This window comes from Augochlora pura, chromosome 9 (assembly GCF_028453695.1).
Source record: "Augochlora pura isolate Apur16 chromosome 9, APUR_v2.2.1, whole genome shotgun sequence".
Lineage (NCBI taxonomy): Eukaryota > Metazoa > Arthropoda > Insecta > Hymenoptera > Halictidae > Augochlora > Augochlora pura.
The window spans coordinates 10,574,279-10,596,554 of record NC_135780.1 but is presented as its reverse complement, the minus strand read 5'-3'; the positions used below and the strand labels follow the sequence as shown (position 1 = coordinate 10,596,554).

The window sequence follows — 22,276 nt, the reverse complement described above, 5'->3', positions numbered from 1 at the left end:
GAGTGACCCTAACCGAGGTAGACAACGTGCTCTCTATTCTACGGAGAGACAAACACAGCCACCGGCGTGCACACGGGCACAGACACAGCTAGGTGGGTGCACGTAAGTGCAGGCACACAGATAGGTGGGTGCGCACGAACACAGCCGCAGCTGCGTGGATTCGTGGCTCGCGTCACGGTTTCGCTCGGTTTCGCCGTCGATTCTCAGTATATGTGTATATCCGTGCGAGTGTATGAGTCTCTGTATACGAGTGTATGTGTCTCTGTATGCGAGTGTATCAGCTCTGTATGCGAGTGTATGAGTCTCTGTATACAAGTGTATATGTCTCTGTACACAAGTGTATGAGTCTCTGTATGTAAGTATACGTGCCTCTGTATGCAAGTGTACACGTATATGTGGTCGAGTGTACGTCTCTCAGTGTGCTCCTATATTATATACGTGTATTATCGCGCGTGTGCGGGCGATGGAAAATTGAAAAATCTCGGGGCGGTCGCGTCGAGCCTCGCCATCCATTCAACGAGGAATCGACAGACTCCCAATCCTCTCTTCTTATCCCGAAAAAAAAGGAAGGTAAAAAAATACGAGGCTCGCGGAGAGAAGAAAAATAGAAAGGGTAACGCTTTTGTGCGAGTCGGCTCTCCTGCGGGACAAATTGAATTTCAGCGAATGAGGGAAGGTCGAAAGAACGACGAGGAGCGGCGGCGCACGGTGGGACAATCGCGCGCCAAACGCGATAGAAAACTTTCACGCTGGAAAAGTCATTTTGCTAAAGTATGCTCGCAAGAATGGACATTTCTACCGGTTGGTAACTCTAAACGTATTGGACACAGCGCATTGTGTTCCTTTTAAACGATTCTCTGTTTTTGAACTGGAGTTTTTCAAGCAGCGGATTATTAAATGAAATGATATGAAAATATCGAGATTATTTAAAATTAATTTTCGTATCGTGATTTATTAATTATAGCTTGTTTTATAGGGCGTTGTAATGCGAATAAATTGACCACCAGTTGAAAGCTGAAATCGTCGATTCCTTTGTTATTCGTTCGTTTATTGAAATTAAATGGTATAGTACCTGTTCACGATACAAGGTTCCATACATTACATACATTACTGAAAATGCTACTGTACTTATATGATTAATAAATCTTGTAAAATATAATTCAAAGAAATTTTAAGCTGTTAATATTATTTAACGTTATTTATAGCTATTATTCTTTTTATTTTCTGTTCACATAAAATTAAAACATATTATTGTGCTATATATATATATATATATATCTATACTTTAAAACAGATTTAATAAATTTTCTTTTTCTACTCAGTCTTTACATATTACATATTACTTTACAATCTTTACTTTACATATTACTGTTCGTCCAACTAAAATTAATTCTATCCAGTACACCGCCTATGTACAAATTTAACACAGCAAAGGGTTAAAATCACGATTCTGCGAATCTATTAATTACTTAAAGAAAGAAAAAGTACTTGAGAAATGCCGTCCACAAATATAACTCACTATTTTCATGGAATGGAAGAATTACATTGAAAAATGCCATGGAAACACCAGCATATAAAAATAGTAATCGCACACAAATATCACCGACTGCGTAGCGTCAGAATAACCTAGAAAATAAACGAAAAACTGTACCCGGACAAAATAAAGAAACAACTTCGACAGGAATACACGCGGCTACGTGAATTATTTTTCACCGCGTTTCGGTTGCCTCGGAGCTATCAGAACGGCAGTGGCGGGGATAGACGCGAGCCTAACGAGAGAGGCACAATTTATTTCTGTCGCGGCGGGTAGATACACAGGTTCTTCACCGGTGGTACACGCCCGTGGGTCTGAGGGCTTTCAAAGCGTGGCGCAGAGGGCTCGAGTAGAAGCGCGAGCGCGGCCGCGCCCCCGCGACTACGGAAGAAGAAAGTCCGAGAGTGCCTCTCGTCTTATCCTCGAGAAATGCAGCACAGCTTCTGCTCGCGTCTCGAGCGGTTCTGTTGTCTCTCTCTCGTCCGAGACTCCGAAAAATTGAGTGTGCCGCGACGGCGGCGGGGGTGGAAAGGGGGCGGCATCGAAAAGCGTCCGGGTGCGCCCTTTGAGGTCGCGGAAACCGTCTTGCCTCGTGGAAATTACCCGACCCCCCACCCCTCCCAACGGAGATACTCCGCCGAGAGGCGTCGAGGGCCCTTTGATCTACGGCCGAACGGAAACGAGAGACAGGCCCGGGCAATCTTTTTCGCGAAATTTCTAACACTCGACGATGAGAGACGCGAGAGGCCGCCGAGAGAATTCGTTTCGACGATTGTCTACGGTGCCTCCGGTTGGACCGTCGTCGGATCCGCGACTTTATTGTTGCGGATAATGTGTGCGAGGATGTTTTTTCTTGGCTTTGAGTTAATTGAAGGAGGCGTTTGATAGAATTCTATCGACGAGAATTTATTTTATTGACGAGATTTTGGCAGAGGCTTCGATGGAACTTTTTCTAATTTCTTTGTAGAATGCGATCGAATTGACAAGGTAGGGTTGACCCTTTTAAGTTCGAATCATTTTTACTGTGTAATTTGTAATTGTTTTTCTGATCGACGGTATTTATATTTTATGTAACTTTTGCTGCATTTTATTTTAATATTCAATAGTGAAGTATAATATTAAAATTATTTTGGAACGATATATGATAATCTTAAATAATCTCAAATAACATTAAATAATATTCAATAGTATTAAAATTATTAATACAGTACTATTATAAAGTATTAAAATTATTTTGGAACGACATAGGATAATCTTTTATGTATATATACGCCTATAAAAATTAGGAACCCCTGATTTCTCGGTGTTACAATATTTATGACACACCCTATACATATGCCACACTTGCATCCAATTAGTAGACTGTGAATCTAAATACAAAATAAAAATAGCCAACATCTATTCCCGTATACAGAAGCTAAGTAAAACTTATCTTCCCTTTTAAAATAATTTTAATAAGACAAAATCTTCTCTATCGACTTTCCCAATTTCTTTCAATATTCTCACTACTTAGAAACGCTTCTATTCAATTCTGCTACAAATACATAAAATCATAATAATTAAAAATCCATCTCTAACCTCGACCGTCGGGTTAATTACACAGTAAAAATCTCATCCATCTCCGTGTCAATATCGCCGGCTTTAAAAAGACACCGAAAGCTGCGGAACTGTTTTAAGAATAATTGCAATTTCCGCGCGGAGATCCCTTTAATTGATTCCGCCGCGAAAGGTTCGCGTCAGCCAAGGGAAAAGCGAGCAAGAAAAGCAGAGAGACTGTGTCGCGGCGACGCCTCGACGTTCCCCACTGTTTTCCCAAACATGCAGACGCGGCCTCGCATCAGTCAGCACCGGGGGCCGTGTGCTCGCTGCTCATGCGGGGATCCAACAGAAACACGCGGGCTCCGAAAGTGGACCTGGGATATTCAACGTCGCTCGATCTAAATGCATACACGAGAGCCAGTCGCGTTCGTGCACCCGCGTCTGCATTAAAAATATTTCCTTTGAAATTTAAATTCAATTTGAATGCACGCGCCGCCGGTCCACCGATTCTTTCAGTTGTCGCTTTCGGGACTCGGCGCGAATTTTTCAAAGACGAGGCGCAAATTTTTCAAAGACGAGGCGCAAATTTTTCAAAGACAGGGCGCAAATTTTTCAATGACCGGCCGCAGATTTTTCAAAGACCAGTCGCATTCGTAATCGCGGCACGAGACGAAAAATGTATCCACGGAGGGAATAGGGCGTGTTCCGTCTTCGTTAAAGCATCCCGGAGAGCGTTCCCGCCCGCGCGAGAATCACCGGTTAGGGGAAGATCATAGTCTACCCCGGACACGCGAGCACGTCGTCCATCATCGGATTCGAATCCAATAAATTCCCGTCCATGGTGTTGCATGGGAAAACATCGCGGGCCGCGCCGCCGGGCGTCGTTACGCTTGACAAATTGTTACACCGTTTCCTAAATACGAAGCACGACCCCACCACCACGGTTTAGGCCGTACAGTTTCCTCCGAGTTCGCGATAACCTGCGCGCGCTATCGGTTACAGTTTCTCCGGCTAGCACGGCTTTTTGCATATTTAACGGTATGCAAATGGCTGGGTTCGGTCGGGAGACGGTCGCCGAAAGTATTAATAGCGACGCGAAAAATCTTGCGAAGGCAAGTTTGAGCGCGGAGCTCTTTCGCGAACGAGTCGTCTTTGGGTGGAAGCTTTTTGGATGATTGGATTCTTCGGAATGTGTTTTCAATGGCAGTGATGAGATACGATGACTTATAATATAATAAAATACAATACAATACAATACAATGCCATACAGTACAATGCAGTACAATACAGTACAATACAGTACTATACAGTACAATGCAGTACTATACAGTACTATACAGTACAGTACTATACAGTACAATACAGTACTATACAGTACAGTGCAGTACAGTACAATACAATAATATATAATATAAAATGCAATGCGATGTAATGCAGTGCGATGTAATGCGATGTAATGCGATGTAATGAAATGTAATGCAATGTTATGTAATGTAATGTAATGTAATGTAATGTAATGTAATGCGATGTAACGTAATGTACTGCGATGTAACGTAATGTAATGCGATGTAACTTAAGTAATGCGATGCAATGTAATGCGATGTAATTCAATGCGATGCACTGCAACGCGATGTAATGTAATTCAATGCGATGTAATGTAATGTAATGCGATGTAATATAATGTGATGTAATTCAATGCGATGTAATGTAATGTAATGCGATGTAATATAATGTGATGTAATTCAATGCGATGTAATGTAATGTAATGCGATGTAATACAATGTGATGTAATTCAATGCGATGTACTGTAATGTAATGCAATGCCTTTAATGTAATGTAATGCGATGTTATCTAATGCGATGCGATCTAACGTAACGTAACGTAGTTACAACTGTAACATAATATAGTTATATAGTTAGTATGTAACATAATTAGTATTGTAACATAATATAGTTATATCATGTATATTATAGTATGTATATTATGTATAATACAGTCTTTAATCTTCTTCGGTTCGTACAAGTAACAACGCATTTATTATTCCACTTTTCAGACTAACTCAAACTCTAACACAAACCGCGAACAACGAGACGACAAAACGAAAAATTCACTCGCGAACCTAACACCGACTCGCGGGATACAAAGTGCCTAAAGTTCTCGATCGCGCGAACGGAGATCAAAGGATGGTTTGTTGCCACCTGTCCAATATATCGCGTTCAAGAACTGCGTGATTCGATTTGTAGCGAAGATCCCGAAATAAAGCGACGGGAATAGCCGTACGCGTTTCGAGGTTGGTGGCTTCACTCGGAGGTTTTTCCAAATTTATTCGCCGATTTCGACGGTATTTCATTTCGGCAGCTGGGCAACGCCGCGGACCGGCGAGAGCATAACATATTGCAACCACGTTGCGATTATCTCGGCCGCAGTTACAACACGCTCCCTCTCTCTCTCTCTCTCTCTCTATCTCTTTCTATCTCTCTCTCTCTTTCTCTCTCTCGTCCCCGTCCGTTTCCCTCCACGAAAGCAAACAGTGCTTTCAACCGTTCGAGGAGAGCGGCCCGTTAACAACGTCATCATCATTCCGCCAGGCGATCGTTCGCCGCGCGTAAAAACAGCGCGGCCTGTTTACGGAACACGCCTCGACTCAATTTCGAGATCTCGGCGATGCGCCCTCGTAAAAAAGCCGAGAAAAATACACACGGTCCTGGTGGCCGCGATCAAGATTGACGAGCGACCGGGCAGAGAGGACCAATTACTGTGCCCGTTGCCGGTGTTTAACTGTTTTCGAGATTCAACACGATTTTAGTAATTTAATGGAGATTTCTCGAGTATTTAAAGGTTCATTTCGATGACGATAGAAATTTTTCCGCGATACAAATGCCAGAACAGAGGATGTTCCTTTAAACAAAGGATGTTTATTTTTGAGAGTTCATTTTAAATTCGACTCCATTTAAATTTTTTTTACTGAATAATTGGATATTATTGGACATTTGACAAGTAGAACGAGAGAGTCATCAAAGCATGTATATTATTAACCCTAAAACAACCCCTATCCATTCCTCAGCACAATTATTTATTACTATCAAAATATAAAATATGAAGTACAGCATCAGTTAGTAGAATAAATAAAACCTCGATATTTAAATATTCACTTTCACATTCGCAGACAATTTAAAAATGTTGGGGGTCGACAACCCCACGAAATCATTCTACATTGAAAAATGATTACGAATTCATTTATATAGAAAATTGACGAATATCCCGTATATAATACAAAAGTAAAAAACTGTCCATCGAGCATGCAAATCGAAAGAATAATTTAAAAATTCGAAGAAACCGGTTCGCTTGCAGGCGAAGTTAGCGTGTTCTTTAGAACGAACATTCGCCGGGCGACCGGCTCTCCACTTTAAATGGAATATTTAGATTTCCTAGATGAAGGGGAAGTCGCCGGTTTCACTTGGAAATTCTCTGTTCCGATTTGTTGCCGGGAACGGAATGATTTAAACGGTGTTCGCGTTGGCGGCGCGATCGCGTATGTAATTGGATTTTAAAGAGGAAAATTGTTGGTCGTTGTAAAACGGACGCCGGATAGTCTTAAACGAAGCTTGTTATTTCAGAAACCGGTCGGAACGGTGTTTGCATAGTAATCGATTCGAGCACGTCTGACCATGATTGTCCCTTTCTACTTCGAGCGGAACCGATGCTCGTAATTAGACTGCGCGATCTATAGGGTAGCCGAGTGACCAATTGCTGCGCCATTGTTCCGTTTACAGAGGCAATTCACTTTGTCTTTATGCAGTAAAAAATTTTTTTGTTATGTTATTTCATTTGTGTTTGAACGGACAAATTTAACGCTTTGCAATTGGGGCTATTTTACCTCGAAATCTAGAATTATTAAGATTAAGATTAAATCTAGAATTAAAAGATATAATATAAATGAATGCAGTAAAAGATATAATATAATATAAATTAATGCAGTAAAAGATATAATATAATATAAATTAATACAACAAAAGACATCATAAGTAATTTTCTACACGGGAAATTGAATTTCTGATTTATGGAACGTGTCGCGCTTTAAACAGTCTTTTAAATGTAAATAAATTTTTCGTATGCATGATATGTAAAAATGTGTAAAGTTTTGTACATATATGCTAAAAGAAGTAGTTATTGTGCAATCTATGATGCAATCATTTAAACTACGGCTTAAATGAATAGTATTGCTATTTTATCTTAAAAACATTGAAAAATAGTAGTACTTAAAGACCATATAATATTAACAATGTCAAAATTAATTTGAAAGATGACATAACACTTTGCAATGGCACTCTTTCAATTTCATATATATTTATATATACGTTATTCAATAAATATAAAATTAATCATATCCAACGATCGACTCTGTTATTCCGTAAGAATTCCGACGCACGCCCCATAAAGCCGAAATTCCGACCCCGTCATCGGTAACATTACACCGGCGGCGGTCCAAGTTCTCCGCGTTCGCGTAGCGAGAGCTTCCTCCCGCGTCGGATCCCAAATAATTCCACTTCCCGGCGCGCGCTACAATATCCCAGTCCTCATTTCCATTTTGCTTTCATCGTAAATTACAGGTTGCTCCGTGCACGCTCCCATCATCCCCTTCTTATTCAGCGGAGAATATGCAAAAACCGAGCGAGCAGGAAAGAGCTCGAAAAGTTTGATCCGCGCTTAGAGTATCTGGGCGGGCCGGTAAGAAAAGAAAGCGGATCCGCGGGAGAAGAATGGCGCCCGTAGGAACGAAGATCCCGAAGTTTTGGAATGGACAGAGAATGAGAGAGGAAGGGAGGGAAAGAGAGAGAGGGGGGAAGAGAGAGAGGGGGAGAGGGAGATCTGAGAATCCACCGATACAGAAGCTGGCCGGCTTCGTTAGCCGCGCAGCCCTTCGCGGGTCCCGCGATTTATCGGCGCACTTAATTAGACCGCTTCGCGCCCGGAATCAGGCCGGATTCCACGGAAAATAAATCCGCCAGGCAAATTTCCAGTCGGCGTCACACGGTTGGACTTAATTCGCTTTCGGCGAGATTCCCCGGGGAGAGATCATCCGACCGCGGATGATCGGGGCGCGTTGTCTAGCCGGCTCTAAACCAGATTCGACAGCAGCCGTCTCGCGCAACCCTCGTCCTATTCCCCGGCTCGATACCGAGCCCCCTCAAGACGCGCATCTCGCCCGACAACCATAAATTCGAGCGGACCGACTCTCTGCGTGCCCGATGCGCGGCTACACGAACTTATTCCGTCGTTATTGTTTTTCGGATCGTTGTCCATAAAACGTTCATTTCACTTATCGATACGCTCGATACCGTGATTTTTAACCCCTTGCACTATTGTTCCTTTCAAGCTACGACGATTAGCACTTGTACGATTTTTATAATAGGATCAGACAATATTTTTCTTCCTATGTTGTCTTTAGTTACCTTCGTTCCTATACTTTGATGACACAAGAATTTATTTTTACTTAGACGTAGAAGAAATTAATAATAATCGTATTTAGTAGAGCTTGCATAAAATCTTCACCACGAGTCTGACTCGTTGTTATAGTGCAAGGGGTTAACCACCTGCTTTACTTTGACGAGTCCGACTCGTGATGGACGTTACTAGCAATAAATAATTAACCCTCTTAGTGCAAAAAAGACTTTCATGGTTTTACCAGGGTTTGGAAAAAGGTTCGTGAAAACCAAACGAAAAGCAATATTTACGTAATTCAAAAATCAGTGTATTAAAGACGAAATTGAGAATGGAACAGTGACGCTAATTTTTGTATATAAATTGGAAATTGCATAAATAACAAAGGTATACGTATAAGGAACTTTTCGCCAGTGCAGCGCGAGCCGATATATCGGCCTCCGGCACTGAGAGGGTTAAGTATGGATGTTATTCTGTTTTTTAAAATTGAAATAAAATTCTGATCCCTTGTTATTAACACTTTACCGACCGGTAGCCTATAAATCGGCATTTCCACCGATTGGTAGCTCATAAATCAATTGTCGTGGTAACCAATAAATTCGATATCAATTATTAAGATAAATGTCTTACATTATACTACCGTAAGCATCAATATTACCACATAATTTTCTAAAATAATCTCTCGCGATTAATGAAACAAATGAAATCAAAACAGAAACAAAAATTTAACATTGAGCTAAATCTTTACGGTAAAGTCGGTAAAGTGTTAACCCTTTGCACTCGAATGGTGACTCTAAGGCACCGCAAAAATTATTCTAAAATAATTTTTGCAACAATAAGGTTTGGATTTAAAAAATTGTCAAGTAGTAAAACTGTTGGTAGGAGTCTCGAGAATAAATTTTGTATACATAAAAATTGATTTTGTTAAATAGAATGGAAATACTACGAACCAGAAAAATTATTTCAAACAGTTGAAATGGCTCCGAGTGCAAAGGGTTAATATTTAAGCGTACAAGTAAATTCAGGCACGGGAATAAACATTAATGTTCTGCCAATTTTAAGAAATTGTGCCAATTGAAAAATTCGTAATCGCGGCGAATGTGAAGAATAAGGTGCGTCATGGGGTTAACCCTTTGCACTCGAAGCCATTTTACCTAAAATTCCAAGATAGCTTCTATGATTTACATTATTTTCATTTTATATGACTTATTGCACTTTATTCATACGAAATTAGGTCATGCGACTCGCAGAACAGTTGCAGTTTTAATAGTTTCCTAAACACAGATAACAATGATAATACACAAATTATTTTGAGACACGATAAAACAATGTTTAGCGGTGCCTCAGAGTCACCACTCGAGTGCAAAGGGTTAATCTCCGTGTCTCATTATGCGGCTATCGATATCACCGACAAACCGCTCATGGAACCTAATCCGCCTTCGACGTCTTATCGTGTCTCACCCCCCTAACCTCCCCCCACCCCCCTGCTATTTTTCTCCGCCCTCCGCTGAACAGCGAGGGGTCGCGCCGTTATCCGAGGAACAAAATAAAAGGCGGTTCAACACGTTGAACGGACGTCTAGCCTCGACCCTATGAAAAAGCAATAATGTTTTTAAGAGCAATCATAAACAGCCCTCCCACCTTTTTACGCGGCGCACGTCGTCCCCCGGCTCCCAAGTGAATTATACTTAGCGTTCGTTACACGAGTATGCTACTCGGAATTTATTAACCTTGTCGCTGTACTCGATGCGGGAACACTTTGGGGAAGTTCCGTGTCAAAATTTATTCCGCCTATGAATGTATCGGGTGATTGTGAGGGGAGTGTACTCCGGATGACTCGGAGGTGGTATATTTATAAAACCGTGCGGAGGGTAGCTGTTGCTTGAGTTGTAAGATTCAATGTTGTTTGCATGGAATGCTGTAAGTTATTTCTTACGAATATATTAATTTAGAGAAATATCTTTTCGGAGAAATTGTTTTAGATTTCGAGATAGAAAGGTTGTAAAGGGTTAATGCTCAATGGTAAGATGTAAGGAGGGAATCGAAAGTAACCTATGTTACTTTATTTATATTATATAGTTATAATTTCCTTTAGAAATTAATTGATATTAAACGTTATTATAAAAAAAGCAATTTCATTCTTTAAATCTCCAGTGGACAGTCTTGATCAATAAATAAAAACACAGACTGCAAGTTTTGAAACATTGCCGTTCGGATGACTAAAAATAGTAATTTTCTTCATTATTTATGAAATACTGGAGAACTAAAAACTAACGTGAAACCTATATTATACTCCATATAAAAAAAAATTACTTATAATTCCTTTCAAGAATTAATTAATATTAAACGTCATTACAAAAAAAAGCAATTTAATTCTTTAAATCTCCAATTAATTAATCGACGAATAATCAACGAATAAAAAGCGCAGACAGCATCACCGTCCGGATGTAGTCAAAACTAAAATAAAAATAAAAAAAATAAAAAGAACTTAACAGAGCGAAAGCCTAATTTTTTAAATAACATCTCTCTTTAAAAACTACACGCGAAAGCTCTCCCACGAACAGCCCCGTATTGCGTCAAAATGGAAAAAGTGTGTTCCAAATTACGTCATTTAAAAAGAAGTAGCGTGCGACATCAAAGTCGAGATAATTTCGCAGAAATGAGAATCTCCGAGCATCGAGGGCAACCCGAATACCAGATTCGATTCGTTGAACGAGAAGAACCGTAAAACGTGCGGGCCCCGAAGAGTTGCGCGTAGCGCGCGGGAATAATTCGAACGGTGATATTATACAAACGCCGCCGCCGCGTTGTCCGATAAAAATATTTTTTAATTAGTGCCCGAGCGCGGCGGGACGGATACGAGGCGGGGTACGAGCTGCGCGGCGAAACGAGGAGCATAAAAATTCTGTTTTCTAATACGACGCTTCGTTCCACGGGATATGAGGAATTAAAGCGTCCAACCAGCGTCCGGCCCGCGCCGTTCAAACACGGACACGCGCGATTTTACACGGAACAATCCCGCGCGTTCTTCGCTCGTGGATTATAAAACCGGCGAAGAAAGTTATTACCTTTCTCCGGACTCGTAAAAACTATTTTATCCTAGTAACGGTCCTCGTAAGCCCGCCCTCGAATTACCGCTCCGAATTATCCCGAGACCCCGTGCTCGCAACTTCCGCGGGCATCGTTTTTTGTTTTTAGGAACACGCGAAACTTCCCGCCGCAAGTTAAATGCCGCGGTCGTGATCCTTTAATAACGCTCTGTACACGGTGTCTGGTTTTAATTCGCGGCCGGCCTGCGAGCGGGACAAATGAGCAATCTGTGTGGATGATAGCCGTGTGGTTTTTTATATTCTTGTTTTAGTATGTTTCCCTCGGACTAATGGTACACGAAAGAACAGATTTAGCAGTCGTGTGAGCGCGGAAATCGTTGCGCGAAAACTTGGCATTTTAATGCGATGAAATTGTACGTTCGTCTGCGTTGCGATAATTAGAATTCGGGAATAAGTAATCATTGCTTGGGAATTTTTATTAACTGAGAATTATATTATGCGCGGGAAGACGTTTAGAGAGCAGTAGAATTTGTTTATTAACGCATTTTACATGGGATCGAGAACATGTTAATTTTACATTACTTTTCTAATTATATATTAATTTTATTTCCGAATTATATATTAATTTTATTTCTGAATTATATATTAATTTTATTTCTGAATTATATATTAATTTTATTTACGCTCTGCATTATATATTAATTTTATTTACGCTCTGCATTATATATTAATTTTACTTACGTTCTGGATTGCATATTAATTTCAATTACGTTTCCGATTATATATTAATTTTATTTACAGTCCGAATTATATATTAATTTTATTTACAGTCCGGACTATATATTAATTTTATTTATGTTCTAGATTACATATTAATTCTACATTAAGTTTTCTATTACATATTAATTCTACTCAAGTCCCCAATTACGTAATAATTTTATCGATATTTACCACGTTTCATTTGAAACATTTGCAACAATAAAAACTACTTCTCAGCGAAAATCTTTCTTACGATTTAAAATTGGCAGGAAATTCGATGTCCAACGTTTACGCCAACTACATACAAGTTAGTATAAATGGCCTTACTTCCGAGTAAGATTTTTCTTCGCTTCTCGTCGCTCGCGCCACTGTGCAGCAGCGCGGAACAATGAGAATTAAGGGGTCGCGTAAATTCATTCCTGCGAACATAACCGTCTCGCACAGTCGCTTTCCGATCTTTTTTTTCGCGGCGGATAACACGCTTTCGTCTCCTCGTCCGCGTAGTTGGATTAATGCTAGATTAATTAGTATTGGACTAATCGTTTACGCTATTTCCAACGTTTAACGCTAAACCTACCGAGTTTGAAACGACGCGTTTGCTTTAGAATAATGGCGAGACTGGATTTGTTCAGACTTTCTCATATTTCTATTATAATTTATGCTTCGATCGTGATATCCATTTAATAATTTCGCATGTAATGGTCTTTGTTAACCCTTTGCACTCGAATCTATTTCAACTGGAAATCTGAAGTAATTAATTATTGTCATTCGTACTAACATAACCTCAACAATTTTTAAAATGCAAACTTTGTTAGTATGAAGATTACTTTGCAATTTGATAGAACAATTTTATGGTGCCTCGGGGTCACCACTCGAATGCAAAGGGTTAAATTGAGCCGTTTATCTTGAAAGTGGTTTAACTCCATTTATCTTCAAATCGAGATATTTAAGGGTTCGCGTTTCAATGAATTTAAAAATATACGTATAGTATACTAATGAGTCATACTGAGTAAGTGTATCCAAGGGTGTTAAATTTATAGTTTCTATTAAAATAGTGGCAATTATTAAGTGAATAATATGCGTTTTCTTATCAAGAATGGAGTTAGGCCACTTTCAAAATGAACGGCTCAATTATTTGTGGATCAATGAATAATTTAGTTTCCTTCCCCTCTCTGAACAATATTCGTCTTAACCCTTTGCACTCGCAGCCATTTCAACTGAAAATTTGAAATAATTTTTCTGGTTCGTTATATTTTCCATTCTATTTAGCAAAATAAATTTTTATGCGTACAAAATTTATTCCTGTGACTCCTACCAACAGTTTTACTACTTGACAATATTTTAAATCTAAACCTTATTGTTACAAAAATTATTTTGGAATGTAATGGAATAATTTTAGTGGTGCCTCAGAGTCACCACTCGAGTGCAAAGGGTTAACTCTTACTAGCCCTGCCCTGCGTTCCGTTCATCCACGCACTCCTTTGTTTTAAACTATAATGTGCACACATACACATCTCTTACACACGCATACAAATTTGCTATATACCCGGTATGGTATTGGTAGCATAGATTTACCTGTCGATTCCAACAGTCTTTATAATCTAACAAATTTGATAAGAAAAAGCGTGGAATCTTCTCATTTTGAGCGACTTGGTAGGTTTAGTGTTAATTTCGCTCGGGAAAAGCGACTCGCAGCCTCGACGCTCCGCAATTTACGAAGGGGTAATAAACGGAGGCGGTGTTTTCTGCAATCGTCAGAGAAGAAGAAGAAGAAGAAGAAGAAGCGGAACGCCGCCACCACAGATTCCCGAGGCTCGGTTTTTAGCCGGTCCAATGAGGCGCCGACTAATCCCCTATTTCGTCGCGTTTTCTCCGCGACCCCTTCACGCCCGTTATCGTCGCGCGGACTCGCCGAGATAAATTACGTGCTTCCAGGCCTATTTGCGCTCTTTTCAACGCTTCCACGACCAAGAGAGAAAGAGAGAAAGAGAGAAAGAGAAAGAGAGAGAGGGACGGGCTCGCCTCCCCGCCGGTTGCATACGTAATACAGGCCTTATCTATTCGTGGCTAGAGTTAATAAATTCCGCCCCCTTTCGCCGGCCGCTCGCCACCGAGAACATTAACCCGAAAAACCGGCCGCGATAAATCACCCCCATTAGCCGGCCTCTTAATTGACACCGCGGCAGAAATCAGCGCGGAGTTTCGTGAAAAGTTCGCGTTACTCGATAAATTAACCTCCCCTACCGTCGCGTACCGAGCTGCTTCCACCCCCTGAAAGCCGCCCCTGTTTTCTGCGGTGTATTTGCATTTCACGTGCACGCTTCTCTGTTTCACGCGAATATGATATCCGTCGAACGAATTTCACGGGATCACTGTCAAGTGATGATTCAAGAATTCGAGATATTTCTCCGCAGGCGCTCGAGACTTTCGTCGGCGGTTCGACGTTTCGCGGGAAAGTATTTTTAACGTTCGCCGAACGAGATTAATATCGTCCCGGAGTTATCGTCGGACGTTTATCGACGCCGGGAGCAGGTTAATTACGACCGATCGAAACGAAATTCGACGATATACACTTCGAGGGTGCAATAAATTTGATCGTCGAACAGGGCGAATCGCTTCCGCGAGTAGTTCGACCGCGGTGTTTGAATTGTTTCCGACGCTCTCTCAAGAACGTGTTTCAATTAAATGTCACCGGGGTTCGACTGCTTGAATAAAGAACGAACTTGAAGAGACACCGGTCGAATAAATAACGCATCCAAAACACGTCCGGGATTTGAATGTCAACGAATTCGTCGATCGATGATTTATGGATCGATGGAACTCACGACAACGATACTTTCGCTTTCAATTGCGCGCGCGCGCGCGAGCGGTCCTCTCGTGGCGGGCTCCGGTTTTATTTTTCGCCCACCGAGGCGTCGTCGCCAAGCATAATAAACTTTATGTTTGCGTAATTATTTTCGAGCGAGCTCTGGAATATTGTATAAACAACGGAGAGGCGTAAGAAAATTGCAAAGTTCATGGAACGAATGTTAACGACGATAATTTACGGGACCACGGTCGTATCGCGTCGACGATCGAATAAACAATCCGGCGCGCGTCGTTACCGGTTTTTATTTCCCGGCCGCGATTACGTGCTCGGCCGGTACAGGCGTATTTAAACAACAGACGAATGCGTAAACGACAACGTAATTTTGAGCCATTGGTACGAACGACGCGCTGCCATCCGCTGACAAACAATCGTTGATTATTGCTGGAATATAGGAAAATATTCTGGGCAGATTGTTCGATGTTCTTTCGGCGAATTTTGCGGTTACATTGTCAGTTGTAACGCGTTTGTTTAGCGCTAAATGGCCGACGTAGATTCGCGATCAATGATAATAACTACTATGCATTAGGAGCGATTAGGTTGTTTTCTGTTAAAGAGAACTAAATTGGATTTTACATGATTTCTATTGACAAATACATTTACTTAAATGAATATCTCAATTTGCGAGCTCGATTTCAAATCTCAATTTGCAATTTCAATTTACAATCTAAATTTGGAGGCTCAATTTACAATCTCAATTTACAATCTCAATTTGCAATCTCAATTTAGAAACTCAATTTACAATCTCAATTTAAAATCTCAATTAATAGTTTCTTAATTCAAAGTCTCAATAATTGTAAAATAATATTAAATACGCCGTTCTGACGTATATTAATGAGTCATTTGCAACCATATTAATTCTGTTTATTTATTAAATCTTTGCACCTGAGATTAGATATGCGAGCAGCTAGATATACAAACAAGTAAAAAGTACAAGTAGTAAACTAAACGATGAGGATGACACACCTATACAAGGAAATCAACTCCTAAACATAGTTTGTACATTATTAGAGTTACCTCACTATGGTCACAGTAATAAGTGACTAAATTACCTACAGATTTAAAACTGTAATACTGTTGATAGAGTATTTTATAAACTTCACTTAAACTTTAGTGTGAAGTAAGTATGATTATCTTATCGCAATGCACCCTCGCACATACAACTATATATCTAATATTAAAATTTTCTAATTGCAAGTTTGCATCAAAATTATCATTAACATTGTTTTATTAAGCACATTAGATATTTGGCGCTACGATCGGCGCGCAATTTCAAACTCTCGACAAAGCTGACAAGTTTAACCCTTTGCGGTCGAGTGACAAGGTTAAAAATTATTGTACCATGTCTCGAAATAATTTTCGTCAGATTTACTCGTATTAAAAAATCGTCAAACGCTGTTAACCGTTGCACGAGCCTCAAAATTCAATTCTACAATATATAAAATGCACCAAGGTATATAAAATGCTTCAGCTTATATGAAATGGAAACACTGTGATCTTAAAAAAATATTTTGGATCTCCAGTTAAAGCGACTGCGATCGTAAAGGGTTAAACGAGAACAATCGAAGCACACAAGTTACCGCTGAAATAAAAAAGAAAGAACGATAAAACCAGTGGCCAATGAAAATACTCGGCCAGTGTCGAAACGCATCGGCGTCGCGGCACGCGAGACCGCGAGTTGGTAATTAATTTCGAGACGCGGCGGTAGTGCGCCACGAGGGGATGACCGCAAGAAACGCATGATCAAGAGGGTTCGGTATGGCGAACGGAAGCCGGCGAGAAAGCGATAGGAAATGAGGGACGGAGACAGAAAGAGAGCGCGCGAGAGAGAGAGAGAGAGAGGGGGGGGGTGGGAGAGAGCCACGGGGAGTAGAAGCACGAAACGCATTACTACGAGCGGAATACCTGTCGGGCGGCATCCGCCGAGCGGTTTATTTTTCTGGGGCGAAGTCTCGCGTGCCAACGGCGCCGTCGGCGTACATTGAACTCTTACCTCAGCGTCCCTCGGCTGCATCCAGTGGTGGCGATCGCCAGAGCCCGCGTTCATCCATCCACGAGACGTTATTCCTCCGGATGCATGTCCTCTGGTTTCCGGTCCAAAGAGAAAAAGAGAGAGAGAGAAAGAAAGAGAGAAAGAGAGAGATAGAGAGAGGAAAGAGAGATAGAAAGGAAAGAGATAGAAAGAGAGCGAGATCGTGAATGATCCAGTGAGAGGGAAAGGGTCGTCTAGTTTGGAAACGGTTCGTCCAGATGGCCTTGCCTCCGTGCCGGTCCGCTGCCGATCACGCGGCAAACCGTGCTTGCTGTCTCAAGCCACCAAAACCTCACAACACTGACCGCCGCGACCCTCGCTCACTGGGCCCGGTGTTATCTCCATTCGTGTTTGGCCTCTCCCTGCTGCGACGCCACACAGTCCCCTTCCCCGCGCAGAGTTCCCGTGGCACGGCCGGGGACCCGTTCTCTCCGGGTTTAATCGTAAAACTGCACGTCGCGCGAGCCACCGCGCACGAGAACGCGACAACGACAAAACGGCACACGACGCGGTGAACGGGCGCGGAGAACGGTGCGACGCCGGTGTGCGTGCGTGTCGCGCGGACAGGTGTGCCGGTGATCCCGCGAGCGATCCGCGCGCGGCAATTCGGGTAGAAAACACACGAGAAGGTGAAGGAGAAACGACCGAGAACAGGGGGAGGGGGAAAGGCTGGTGCGCGTGCTACCGCCGCTATGCAGTAGCGTCAGCCGGCCGACAGGACAAACCACGACAGACTGAAAACGAGGGTAGAAAACGTGGTTACCTTCGCGACGCCCTCGTGCCTCGTCGGCCGGCTCCGTCGCCGCTCGTACGTCTCTCGGCTCAGGTTGACGCTCAGGGCCGTCGCACTCCGGTCGGCACCGCTCGGGTCACGTGGCCGGCCGAGGGGTGAACGACGCGACGCCGCGAGCTTGTGTACGCTTTGACCGGGATCTGCGCAGGTCCGTGTTTCCGTGCTTTTTAATGCGAATGCGGGAACAACGAATTTTCCGAACGTGCTTTTTGTTTAACCGCGAATGTTGTTTTCGTTTCGATCATTCTCACGGCGACGCGCGGCGAAAGGATTGCCAGGTGGAATCGTCTTCTGTCGAATGGGTAAGTCGTGTTTCTCTGTTCTTTATTGTTTAATTTCATACACTGTTTTATGCTTTGTTTGCGACGATTGTTTTCTTGTTTTATGCTTTGTTTCTGACGATTGTTTTCTGGTTTTATGCTTTATTGGTTTAGTTGTAGTAAGTGTGTTATAGTTGTACTAAGATTACGTTTTATGATGAATTTCATTAAATTACATAACCCTGGATGATTGATGTTGACACTAGGTGTTGAAGGACTCGACAAAATGGCGGATTCATTCGGTAGTAACGTACTTAACACTTTATCGACCGGTAGCCTATAAATCGACCTCTTCTCGCGATCTGTAGTCTGCGAATCGATTGTTATGGCAACCAATAATTTGTTGTCTGTTATTGAAGTGAAGGTACTATTATTAGTTCTCATGTTATTATATCGTCTTTCAAATATTAGATATCTTTCGCGATGAATAAAATAAGTAAGATATGAATAAAATAAATAGAGTCAATTATTCTACAATGACATAAATGTATACAGCCGAACGACCGATCGGTAAAGTGTTAACATGATGTTATAGGAAATTAATTAAAATAATTGGTATAGTAACAATCGCCGAGAATCTGAATAATTATATCTATAATATATCTATAATATATCTAGTTATATGAAAATAGAAGTCTTTGTATTTCAGAAAGTAATACTCAAATAGATAAATATAAATATCAGTATATAAATATCTCTCGTACACAAGTGAGTGGACTGTAGAGAAATATGTCTGATCATGGCTGACTATTTCTCCTTTTCCCACTGATTCTTAACGCATTAATACGTAATGCATTTTAATTTAAATTTGCGCTAAAAGGTAGCTAAATAAAAAATCTTTATTTCACGTTTCTGATTTATTTTTTATAAATATTCGTTCACATATGCATATGTATATACTGAACAGAATTGTGTCTGATCATAACTGACTGTTTCTCCTTCGTGTCTGCAAGGCACTTTGAGCTGAATCTTCTAAAAAAATGAAGATTCCTTTCAACTCAAACTCTTCGCGGATAAATTCTTATAATAAGGAATTGTCTATTTAATCTTTCTTTTTCATTAATCATCCATTTCATTTCATTCAATGAGGCTATGTCATAATTGCTGAGGAATTCTGTAACGAATAGTTTTTCAACTGATTCTTATCTTCTTTATACTTAGAATAATCATAATTTAAAAAAAACTAAACGTATACATACGTAGCAGTATCCTTAAAGAAACTACTATCATTTCTATAATTATTTGATCATTGTTGAACCATCGTCAATGTATTTGTAAACACAGAGCCCGTACATGACAATTCCACGATGACTGCGGGCTATTGCGCGGCGCTCCTTCCGCGGGTGCTAAAGGGAGCATTTTATTGTCCAGCCCAGGGGTGGTTTAGCTTTGTAAAGGTAACAGCTCGCGAAATTAGTCTATTTCCTTCTATTTTACTTGCCCTCCGCTCGTCGCGGAAAGATTCCGGCTCCTCTGGACCCGAGCCATAGGGTCGCCGCTACTTCGTTCAAGGACATTCTCGTAATTCCCACCATAATAAGCCCATCTATTATTTCGCCCTAATTGCAGCTATTGTCTGCCTCGTAAAGACCTCTCTTCCTGTATCTCCGCTTATTTTTCCAACATTCTATTTCATCGATTTTTCCTCGTGGAAAAAGAACATCATTAACACTAACTCTACCAAAGTCGGTCAAAAAATTCCACAGTTTTTCTTAAACAATTTTATAGATTATAAAGTCTTCCACATGCGAAATCATTAAACGCATTTCACGATTGATGCATGAGACAGCAATGACAAGACAGCAATTCGAACATCCCGAAATGAAAGATGCACGAAAGCGATAGGAATTAATAACACCAATAAACTTTTATACGATCCAATAACAGAATCCATCGACCGCGTAATAAAGTTCTAGTTTAAATAAAAATTACCCCGGAGGCTGCAACGTCCGGCCGCCCCTCGCCGGTGTTATCCGGAATTTATTATTTCATCGATAAACCACGGTCCCGGCAGTTACAGCGTCCCCTTTTCTGTCCCCCGGACCAACCATAATTCGGGACACGTGATCCCCGTAAGCTGTTCGCCACGCGCGCGCATTAATATCCGCGACGGAATCCGTGGCCGACGGCGGTAAATATTAAAGATCCCTCCATTCTTTCCAGCGAGAACAATGTCGACGTTCCCCCGCCCCCCCCCCCTCACCCCGCCCTTAAAACCGCGAATTCTCGGTTGAAACGACGGCAATTAATGCGAAACGTTTTCCGACAGCGGAACCTCGCCCGCATTGCTAATAACGTTACGCCACGTGACAGGCTTATCCCGATATCCGAAGATTTCCCGACGGACGGCGGTTCAACCCTTGCGAGAGGAGATACCTGGAGATAGAGGAGACCGGTGCACGGCCGAGGTCGGTTCATACGGGAGATCGAGTGGCCTGCGGCCGACGGAGTCCAAGCTGCACTCGGGGTAAGCAGACCTAACTTCTTTCATGAATCTTGAAACATTTTCGCTGCGATGAAATTGACGTCTATATTCGACCGGCGTGGTGAATCTGCCTGACCTTTGCTTTGACCATTAGCCGCTGGTGTACGACGATAGGAGGCAAACTGCTCTGACTGATTAATATTTTTTTGAATTCTCGAAAAAGGTCAGACCGTCCTCTGAATATTCGATCATATGCTGGATGCGCGAGATTTTGAAGATGAGTTTTACGTTGAGCTTTTTCGGTTTTGTTAGCTACCGGTTTAAGGTTAATTTTAGGTTACGAGTGGGAGTTTTAAAAGTTCAAATGTAGTAGGTTCTTTTATTAATTTTTTAACAGTTTTATACGGGACTGTGTAATTCGATTTGCACTGTCTTTTCTATTTCTACAACGAAATGGAGAAGGTCGATGCCAGTCGATTATTTAGACAGAATTCTTCTTTTATTAAAATAATAATATATTGTTATTAGTCTAGGTCGATAGGGTAACAATATCTGGATAAACTCTTCCCATCGGTACAGATTAATGGAACGACAAATATTCATAGCACTCATTAATTCAACCACCCGCAACTTCCATCAAATGGTATATTACTCGGGGATGGCGCAAGTGGCTGCGCAGGGCGACCATAAACCTGCGAAACGCAGCTCGCCGGTGCCATCCCGGCGAACTTCGCGGTAATCGTTCCCGCTAACGGGCGAGCATTCAATTGTTAAAAGAACACTCGCCGGTTCGCGGAACGGCCAGGACGACGTCGCTAATAATTAAAGAAAAAGCGTTGCAACCGCCCCCTTTCCCCGCCGTCTGCCTCTCCGAAACGATATCAAGTTTCGTCGAAGCGACATCGTCTCGTCGGAACACGAGCACCGTCTCGTAAAAAGCGTTCTCCGTGAGAACGGTCGGCGAACAAATTATAAGGTGTCGTTTTCACCCGGCGCAAAAAGGAAAAGAACGACGAAATAACATCATAGTGTGTCGGCGATTACATCTTCCGGCGAAACACGGTTCTTTGGATGATTAAAAACTTTCTTATCGACGTCCGCGCCCTGCAATTAGGGCTCGGTGAAAAAAAACGGATGCAAACTATAGTTTTAATAAAACACGACAATGGTTATCCAACGATTAGATTGCGAGAATTAGGTTGTGAAATTTATTTAGCGATTAGATCGTCTCGTGCGTGGTGCATTTAAAATATAATTTTACGTCATTAACGCGAGGCACGGATTTTAATGAGACCAAGGCTGGCTTGAGGGTACCAACCTGGAATTTGTTCGCTATTTTCGGGTTCTGTGCGGATGGAAGAGCATTCGTTGCGCTAGTTTGCATTTGTTTGCAGTTATTTGGACTTTCATCCGACTGGATCGATTTTCGCCAATCAGCGTTAGTTTGCACCCATCTTCTTTGGTTTTCACTCTTTCGAATTGGTTTGCACTCTTTTGAATTGGTTTTCATTTTTTT

At 41.6% G+C, this 22,276-nt stretch overlaps 1 protein-coding gene across 1 annotated transcript in view; it reads right to left on the bottom strand.

Moving 5' to 3' along the window:
* Positions 1-17,935, bottom strand: part of LOC144475135 (uncharacterized) — a 159,839-nt gene extending 141,904 nt beyond the window's left edge. Inside the window, exon 1 of the mRNA XM_078190715.1 lies at positions 17,184-17,935. The gene's annotated coding sequence lies outside the window, so the exon portion shown is untranslated. The remainder of the gene's footprint in view (positions 1-17,183) is intronic.
* Between the last annotated feature and the right edge of the window lie 4,341 nt (positions 17,936-22,276).